Source organism: Globicephala melas, chromosome 4, assembly GCF_963455315.2.
Source record: "Globicephala melas chromosome 4, mGloMel1.2, whole genome shotgun sequence".
NCBI lineage: Eukaryota > Metazoa > Chordata > Mammalia > Artiodactyla > Delphinidae > Globicephala > Globicephala melas.
Window position 1 is genome coordinate 83,310,364 of NC_083317.1, and position 9,289 is coordinate 83,319,652.

Sequence of the window (9,289 nt, forward strand, 5' to 3'; positions counted from 1 at the left end):
AGGAGAACTTGGAACTCTCATACATTGCTGATGCGAATGTAAAAGGGTGCAGCCGCTTTGGCAAACAGCTTGGCAGTTTCTCACAATGTTAAACACAGAGTTATCATGTGTCCCTGCAGTTACAGTCCTAGGCAAATACCCAGGAGAAATGAAGCATATGTCCACACTGTATTTGTACAGGAATGTTCATAGCAAATGCATGTATCTCAATAAGGTTGTTTAAAAAAAAAAAGAAGTCATCTCTGGGCACAGGCTAAAAATATCTGAAAATTACTTGTAAAGTTAACATAAATATACAATTTCAGCTGTAATATGATTTGATTGTGGTGGAATCTAGACAATGTAAAAAGGGGAATGTACAAAAGTAGTCCTGCTTAAACTTCTGGGTCAAGCTTTAAAGACCGAAGACTTCTGATTTTAATTTGGTTACATTTCCTTATATCTTTCATCAGCTGTTAGGTGTCTAGTTAATACAATACTGTGATATTTTCATTTATTGTTTATTTTTTTAAAGTGGTTTTCTACACTACAGCCCTCTGTTATTAAAGATAAATAATGACACTAGTGCTAAGCTTATTAATTTGTTGACAGAATTTTTATATACTTTAATTTTCTTGATGGTATCTACTTATATTATCCTCTGGTAGCTTTTATCATGATCTTTTCCTGGCTTCCTATTTTATGGCTCATCTGCTCTAGAAATGCTCCGCAAATGCCCTCAGTCAAGAGGTATAGTCCTGGCTGTAAACAGCCCTCATTCCCAAATATAATAAGAGGCCTCTGGTGGCCTAGATGAAGCCAAAACAAATAATATTGCATATACATCAGGTTTCGAAAAGCAGTTACTGCCCAGAGTGCTGTCCTGTTGACCCTGATATTGGGAGGCTTATTTGGCCTGTACCATGGGGCACCCAATGGTAGATTGTGGGATGTTGCCCCTGTAGTCAGATCTTGGATGCTTAAAATGCAAGTGAACAGGGGATTTTAGTTGGGAAGAGTAATCGTCTATAAATAGACCTTGGCAGTGAGACATACCACCTGCATAATAACTTTTATTCTCCAAACACTTATACTTTATTTTTATTTATTATTTTTTTTGTGGCGGTACGCAGGCCTCTCACTGTTGTGGCCTCTCCCATTGCAGAGCACAGGCTCCAGACGTGCAGGCTCAGCGGCCATGGCTCATGGGCCCAGCCGCTCCGCGGCATGTGGGATCTTCCCAGACCGGGGCACGAACCCACGTCCCCTGCATCGGCAGGCGGACTCTCAACAACTGCACCACCAGGGAAGCTCTAAACTCATACTTTATATGGCCATTATGTTTCTCCTTCTGTGCTTACAAAATGCCTTATTCATATGTTCAGAGTAAACTCATCCGGGTTTGGTGTCCCCAGCTGAGCATCAGATAATGTCAGAACAGTCATAAATGTGCCTAGAGAAGAACTGTTCACATTATAAAAGGAACAAAAGGAGGGGAAACTATCAGTTTTCTGAGCTGCTTTGTATTCTATTCACTATAGAAAACACTGACTGGAGAATTTCAGTAGTCAGAGTTTGTGTATAGAATGAGTTTGGATCTTCATAGCCCAAAATGCAGGCAGCCTGTTGTAAAGATTAAAAAAAAAAATCATAATATTGGGAATGATAGCTGGGAAAGCTGCTTTTTGTTTTGTTTTGCTTTGTTTTTTGACTCAATTTTATACTGCTTGTACAGTGTTGACATTTATATTTTGTGTAAAAGATTTATTTATGCAACAGCATAGGGCTGAGAAGCTGTGCCTCTCCTTGGCCCCCTTTGTCACCGTGTCTCTCTCCTTGGAACTCTCCTTTTAGATGTGGCATACATGACAGCTTGGCAGATGTCACATCCACTCCCAACCCTTTTTCCCTTGCCTTCTTCTATAGAAGCCAGAAAGTTAAACACTCAATTTCCTATCCTCCCTTGAAGCCAGGAGTGACCATGTGACTCAGTTGTAGCCAAGAAGATGAAACCGCAAGTTCAGTGAATAAAAAGAGAGACTCCCAAAGAAAGGGGAGAGTTGTAGCTAGTCCTGCCTCAGCCTCTCTGTCCCCTTCTTCCTGCCTTGAGTTTGGATGTGATGCCTGAAAGTACGGCAGCCATCTTTCAACCATGGAGTTTCAAGCCAACACCTTAAAAACGGGACAGAAAGAAAGCTGGAGCCTGGGTCTTTTATGATGGTACCAGGCCTGGACTGCCAACTTGCTATGTAAGAAAAACATCATTTGTTTGTTTAAACAACTTGTGGCCAGACTTTCTGTTATTTTCAGCCAACCACATTCCTTTATGACACGCGAGATTTCTTCAATGTGCTTCTTTCCTATTCTCAACTTCTCAGATGGCTCTTCCTCAGTCTCCACCCCCAGCTCCTCTTTCTCTGCCTATGCCTGAATACTGAGATTTCTGTGTCTTCTCTCCTTGTTCTATTCTCATTTCTTGAATAATTTTCTCCATGGGCACAGCTTCAACTGCCCCTTACATACCAACAAGTTCCAAATCTAGATCATGAATTTGGGCCTCCAACCTGAACCTGGACCATTATTTTCAAGTGCATTTAAGACATTTCCCTTTGTATGGCCCTGAAGCAAATTCCGCCTATCCATAATTAAACTCATTTTTTTCCCCAGCCAAGCCTTACTTTTCTCCCTTCTCTTACTATTTTGATTAGTTTCACCACCCAGTTATCTGAGATAGAAACTTTAGAATCATCCACTCCTTGTTTACCTTCACAGGTCACATCCAGTTAGTCTCCAGATGTTACTGAATCCATCTCTTAAATTCTTCTTAGGTCAGCTCTCTCTCCTTTATTCCCTCACCATTGCCCTGGTCCAGGTGCCCACCCTTTCCACCTGGACTTCTACCCTCTCCTCCTAATTGGTTGTGCTGCCTTCCTACTCTCCCTATCTAGTGTGTTTCAACTGCTGGGGTCAACTTTCTAGAACACATCTGATCACTTCACTCTACTATTTAAAACACCTCAGTGCCTTGGCCCCATTACCTAGGGCCAGTGGTTCTCAAATTTTACTGTGCACCCGCATAACCTGAAGGACTCGTTTAAACATAGATTGCTGGGCCACTCCTCCAGAGTTTCTGATTCAGTAGGTCTGGGGTGGGTCCTAAAATGTATATTCCTAACAAGTTTGAGGATGGTGCTGATCAGGGACCACATTTTGAGAACCACTGGTCTAGGCTAAAATTAAAACTCTTTAACATCAGGTTTAAATCATTTACAACATACCTTCCCAGTTTCTGGCCGCTGCTCACCACGTTCCATAAGTTTTTTTGGGTTTTTTTTGGCCGCACAGCATGCAGGATCTTAGTTTCCTGACCGGGGATCGAACCCTATCCCCCTGCAGTGGAAACATAGAGTCTTAACAACTGGACCACCAGGGAAGTCCCCGTAAGTTATTTCTGAGGTCACCTGCCACTCTTATGTCCAGGTCTCAATCATTCTCTTCCCCGTGTCTGGAATGCACATCCCCCTTCTCATTCCTGGCAAACTCCCTACCAGTTCTTCAAGGAAAGTCCAGCTCCGGCTTCCCTACTGAAGAATTAATTTACTGCTTCCTCCTCTACACTCTTTTGGCACTTCGTACACAGGGTACTGTAGAGTCCTGCTACTTAACTGGTGGTCCTCAACCAACACTAGGGCCATCACCTGGGAGCTTGTTAGAAAAGCAGAGTTTCAGGCTCCACCCCAGACCTACTGAATCAGAATCTGCAATTTAACAGGATCCCCAGATGATTCCCATGCCAGCTGAAGTGTGAGAAGCACTGCTGTGCAGGGCCTTGTGATTGATAGATGCTCTGATGACAGTATTTCCTTTAGTTCCTCCAGCATTCCCATGGCTCGTTATTATTGTCCACAATTTAAAAAGAGGAAACAGAGGCTGGTAGTAGCAGAGCTGCGATTCAAACCCAGGGCCGTCAGGCTTCAGAAATCTGTGCTTGCTCTCCATACTATACCCATCATCTGCCTATTACTGGTCTTCACACATAGTATTGTAATTATCTATCCATAAGTCAGCTCCCTGTCCAGGTAAGGAGATGCTGAGCGGGGCAAAGTCCTATTGTCTCTAGAAATCAAGGAAGAAAACTGCACTGAAAACAAGGAAGTACCTTTGTTCTTTCTCACTGTCAACTACAGTTCTAATAGCAACTTTGGGTAGGATGAGGTTCCTGAAAGAGTTTATACAAATTTTAAAAATATAGCAGCTTTATTGAGATATAATTCATAAATCATATAATTAACTCAAAGTATACAATTCAATGGTTTGTAGTAAACATATTCACGGAATTGTGCAATCACTACCCCAAAACGAACCACATGCCAATTAGCAGTCGCTCTCCATTTCCCCCAGACCCTCCATCTCTAGGCAACCACCAACCAACCTCTGTCTCTATAGATTTGCCTATTCTGGGTGTTTCATATGAATGGAATTGTACAATAGGTGGCCTTTTGTGACTGGCTTCTTCCACTTAGCATAATGCTTTTAAAATTCAGTCATGCTGTAGCATGTATCAGTTCTCTTTTCCTTTTTATTGATGAATGAAATTCCACTTTTTATTTATCCATTCATCAGTTGATAGACCTCTGAGTCGCTTCCACCTTTTGGCTGTTACAAATAAATAATGCTGTTAAAAGCACTGTTGAAGTTTTGGTGTGGATATATGTTTTTATTTCTCTTGGGTACTCACCTAGGAGCTGGGTTATGTGGTAACTCTATGTTTGACTTTCTGAGGAGCAGCAAGACTGTTTTCCAAGGTGCTGTACCATTTTACATACTCAGGAGCAGTGTATGAGGATTCCATTTTTCCTACATCCTTGTCAACATTTGTTATTATCTGTCTTTTTTAAAAATTCAATTTATTTAAACTAAAAAAAAAACAAAAACACCCCAAAGCCTGTGTTTTTTATTATAGTCATTTTAGTGGGTATGAAGTGGTAGCTCATTGTGGTTTTGATTTGCATTTCTCTAATAACTAATGATATTGAGCATCTTTGCTTATTGGCCATTTGTATATCTTCTTTGAAGAAATGTCTACTCTGATCTTTTGCCCATTTTGAAGTTGGGTTTTTTTATTTTATTTTATTGAGTGGTAAGAGTTCTCTATATGTTGTGGGTTGAATGTGTCTCCTCCAAAAGGTATGTTGGAGTCCTTGCCCTCGACACCTCAGAATATGACTTTATTTGGAGATAGAGTCTTTACAGATGTAACCAAGTTAAAATGAGGTTTCATGGTGGGGTTAATCTAATATGGTGGGTGTCCTTATAAAAAGGGGAAAATTTGGACACAGAGAGACATGCATACAAGTAGAACATCATGTGAAGATGAAGGCAGAGAACAGGGTGATGTAGCAGAAGCTAAGGAATGCCAGAGATTGACAGAAAATACCAAGAAACTAGATGAGTGGCATGGAACATTTTCTTCCTGGCAGTCCCCAGAAGAAATCGAGGTACCTTGATCTCAGACTTCTATCTTCCAAAACTGTGAAGCAATAAATTTCTGTTGTTTAAGCCACCCAGCCTGTGATACTTTGTTATGGCAGTCTCAGGAAACCAGTACACTATATATTCTAGATACAAGTCCCTTAACAGATTATATGATTTGCAAATATTTTCTCCCATTCTGTGGATTGTCTTTTCAGTTTCTCAATGGTATGCTTTGAAGCACAGAAGTTTTACACTTTTATGAAGTTCAATTTAATTTTGACTCCTCTGCAGGGTTAGTTTTTAAGGGCAGCCTTTGAGATTTATTCTGATCCCAGGAGGGGTCTTCTTAGCGGTTTCTTTCCCTAGTTCTCACTGGTAAACTAGCTGACCTGTGTTTGTTGACCTCTTGGAGCTACCAGCCTTCTCTTAACTGTCTACCACCATTGTGGTGGACAGTTTGAACATCTCCACACTCTGTTAGAAATAAAGTCAGTCAGCTTTACAAGCAGGGTGCTATGCTGGGGTCGTAGGCTCTGATCTTCTTGACCTGCCTTTTTTGGTGTGGAACGTCTGCCAACCAAGTAGGGGCTGGCTGGAGGAAAGGTGCCTCTACCTCTCAGCAATACTCACCTGGGAATTAGCCTAGGCAACATGGAGTCGTGGGGGGGATGCGAAATGCTGGTGGCCTGCCCTTCCCACGGAGACTTCTTTGCCTGGGAGCAGGGGAGTCCCATCTTCTTGACCACATCCACTTGGAGTGTAGCTTCTGTCACGTTGAGTTGGGAGGGAAAGTGAGGTAGAGCGTGCATAGTGGTTTAAGTGCTACAGACTCTGTTCTTACCAAGTTTCAGCAGATTTTTTTGAATAAATGTTTCTTTACTTATTATACGCCCTTAGGATAATTTCTAGAGACTTTAAATGTTGTTATTTTTAAAATAATTTTCACCAATTACAGTTGTTTTGCTGAGGTGGGGGGTCTGTGAAACTCTTTACACCACTATTCCAGAAGTAATTTATATACTTTTGATAAAAAAATGGGATCATAGCAGTTGTGGAGGTAGGGGTAGGGGTGGGGTTAGGGATAGCAGTAGCAGAGTAAGTCAGGAATAAAAGATTGGGTAACAACCCATCAGGACTTCCAGTTAGCGAACAAGAGAGAAGCAGTAGGTGTGAACAAAACCAGGAATCACTAAAGAAATTTGGAGGCTTTATAACTTCCCCATTCCTCTATTTTTCAACATATCCCTTCTGCCTCCCATACTGATAATCAGTCAGATAAATATTCATTACCTACTCTGTGCCAGGCACTTTGCCTGGTCCTAGGGATAGAGTTAGGTTAACAAGATAGACTTGGTCCTTGCCCTCAAGGAGTGAAAAATAAATCCATTTGGGGAATCAGGAAAGGCATCATAGATGAGGTAGCATTTGATCTGGACTCAGAAGCAAGGAGAGGGTTATTGCTGAACCTAGATTTAGACAGAAACCCAAAAGCTAATGATAAGATCAGGGAAAGTCACTGTTATGTAAGATGCCAGGAGATCATTAAAAATATGATTTAACACATTTTGATGAAATTTTTCAGGTCTAGGCAAATTCAAAACAGGCCATTTGTCATTGGCACCCTACGTTCTAGCCACTTTCTCTCTCCTTTCACTTTCAAGTGACCTTGGGCCTTCCAAAACTACCTACTAAGGCATCTTACCCCAGCTGGTCCTCTCCTCTGGGCTGGATTCTTGGCTAGATTCTTGGACCTCACCAAATAAGGGATGGTATCTAATTTTGAAGAGTCCATAATCTGGGAGAGGGAGGTAAAGAGTCAAGTAAACAGTAAAGTACTCTCACAGAGGTATATCAAGGAGGTAATGGGGACACACAAGAGCCCATCTAACTCAGACTGGGCTTATTACCAAACCAAACTTGGGTCCACTTGCCCGCACGCAGTAAAGCCACTCTACTGACACCTGGTTGTGGTGAAGGATAGTACAGCGTTCATTGCAGGGCCAAGCAAGGAGTCCAGGGCAGCTAGTGCTTGAAAGACCAGAATTCCCCAAATGGTTTCAGGAAAAGGTTTTTAAAGATAGGGTGAGGTGTGTGATCAACTCGTGGACATTCTTCTGATTGGTTGGTGGTGATGATCAGAAGTCAACATCATCAACCCGGTTCCAACCGGTCTAGTGTCTACATGTTGAGGGCAGCATACAGTTAATTTCTTCCACCTGGTGGGGGTTTCAGTATCTGCAAAACAGCTCAGAGGACATGGCTCAGAATATTATCCATAGCCCTTGAGAAGGAACCAAAGGTCCTTGACTTTGTTTAACGGCTACAACTATTATTTTGTCTTGCTTGACTGTTTTCCTTTCTGCATTTTCTCACTTCTCTGATTAAATTTATTCTTTGACTAAAGTTTATCTATAGACAAAAGGCAGGCCAAGGATATGAGGGAGGGGATCCTGTTCTGGGAAGGCCCCATAGGGCTCTGCTTGGTTACAGGATGGGAAGAGGGTGATCACGGAAGCTCCCCTGAGGAAATGAATCCTAGCTCTTTCAGAGAATGTAGGGGAGATAGCTGGAGGCCAGGCATTCCAGGAGAAGGAAACCAAGGCACAGAGATGGGTAAGCCCAGGAAGCGTTCCTCCTCTCTCCCCCACCCCACCCAAGATTTGGGGAATTCCAAACTGTATTGATTTTGACAAGAAACAAAGCTTCCCTCTCCCTAAGGAATTCAGATCTTTCTCTCTCCCTCTCTCTCTCCACTAGCCCTTAGCAGCCAGTCAGGTACATGAACTGGTGTCAGCTGAGTGTTTCCACCGCAGATTTCAATCAAGGAGTCAGTGAGGTAAAGATAAATTTATTAGCATGGTGGCTGGGTAGGGATGTTATATCCAGATTATTTTTGCTTAAAGATAATTGTGTGTGTCCTGCTTCATAGCTCTCTAGAGCTGCCCCAGTTTATGCCTATTTTCTAGGTAGGATACTTGGCTGCCTCATGAACTCTGTGAGCCTCTGCTACCTTCCAATAAATTTCCTATTCAGATAGTGTTGTTTCAGTCACATGCCAACAAGGAATTTTGATCTTAGGCAAACCACTTAGAAGGCTCTTCCATAGAGATAATGAAGGCCTGAACTAAGGCATTGGTAGGGAGGAGGGAAAGTAAGATGGATGGATAGATAGACAGATAGATCGATTTAGATATAAAGAGGAAGAGTTCCTGGCACAAGGTATGTACTCAATATTTGAATGCATGATTGAATAATAGGAAAAATTACTCTTAGGTTTCAGTCAATTTTGTTGCTATTAACCAGAAAGGAAAATACAAGATGAATCTTTTTGGAGAAAGCTGCTTTTGAGTTTCAGGTTCTAGTAGTCCCATATTAAGGACTCATACAGAAATTTCTAGAAGACATTTGGATATAAGTATCTTGTCTGAACATTTAGATTTAGGATCCATCAAATATAGTCATAACTGGGACCATAGCGGTGGATAAAATTACCCAGGATAATTATCTGCAGGGTAAGAAGAAAGCCTGATGATTGAGGATTTAGGGCAGAGGCAGAGGAAGAGACCATGAAAGAGAAGGAAAAGGAAAAGGAAAAGTATGGCTATAGACAAGATAGGAAAATGTCATCAGGAGCATCAAATTTGTTAAATAAGATAGGGACTTAGAATTTAACAACAAAGATGTAATTGGAGCTCTTGGCAAATGTGATTTCTGTAGTGGTGTGAGTATGTGAGCCAGATTGCGGTATATGAAGAAGTGAAGCAAAGGAGAGACTTTTAAAAAACAGGGTTTAGCCAGAAAGGAACTTGGGGCTGCAGAAAGGATTTTAAAGATG